This window comes from Pteropus vampyrus, unplaced genomic scaffold (assembly GCF_000151845.1).
Source record: "Pteropus vampyrus isolate Shadow unplaced genomic scaffold, Pvam_2.0 Scaffold328, whole genome shotgun sequence".
In the NCBI taxonomy this organism is placed as follows: Eukaryota; Metazoa; Chordata; class Mammalia; order Chiroptera; family Pteropodidae; genus Pteropus; species Pteropus vampyrus.
In genome coordinates, this window is record NW_011889109.1 from 1,223,347 (window position 1) to 1,224,090 (window position 744).

At 36.8% G+C, this 744-nt stretch overlaps 1 pseudogene; it reads right to left on the reverse strand.

Moving 5' to 3' along the window:
* Positions 1-14: 14 nt before the first annotated feature.
* On the reverse strand, positions 15-133 carry LOC111730698 (annotated as a pseudogene).
* Between the last annotated feature and the right edge of the window lie 611 nt (positions 134-744).

Genomic DNA, 744 nt, shown 5'->3' on the forward strand with positions numbered 1-744 from the left:
ATAATTTTTTTTAACGCCTACAGCACCTGATATTCCTAGGTGGTCTCCCATCCAAGTACTAACCAGGCCTGATTCTGCTTAGCTTCTGAGATCAGACGAGATCGGGCACGTTCAGGGTGGCATGGCTGTAGACCACATACATAAATTTTATCTCAATCATATTTTTAACTTTCTACCATAAATTCATTAATGAATCGCAAAGTTTGGGCTTTGAATAAAAGCATTATTACATAAATCAGAGGGGTTTTTTTCCTATTCAGTATAGATTTTCTGATTTCTAGTAAGGTTTGAAAAACTTTGGATAAATTTTAGCCACATTCCTTAAGTTTGTAAGGTTTCTCTGTAGTATGCATTCTGCAGTGATGTACAAGGTTTGAATTTTAATGAAAGACGTTGCCATACACATTACATTTGTGTGTTTTCTCTTCAGTGTTTGTGCTCTGATGTGCAGTAAGGTTTACAAATTGGGTAAAAATTTGCCACACTCATTGCATTTATAAGGTGTCCCCTCAGTATGGATTTTCATGTTTTGTAAGAAGTGCATGCTCTTTAATGGCTTCACCACACTCATAATTACATTCATACGGTTTCACTCCAATGTGCGCTCTTGAGACTACAAATGTGTGAACATATGACAAAAGCCCTATCACATTCATTACATTTGTAAGGTTTTTCTCCTGTATGGAATCTCTGATGTACCATTGGGCTTGATCTTTGGATAAAACCCTTGCCGCGCATTTGACT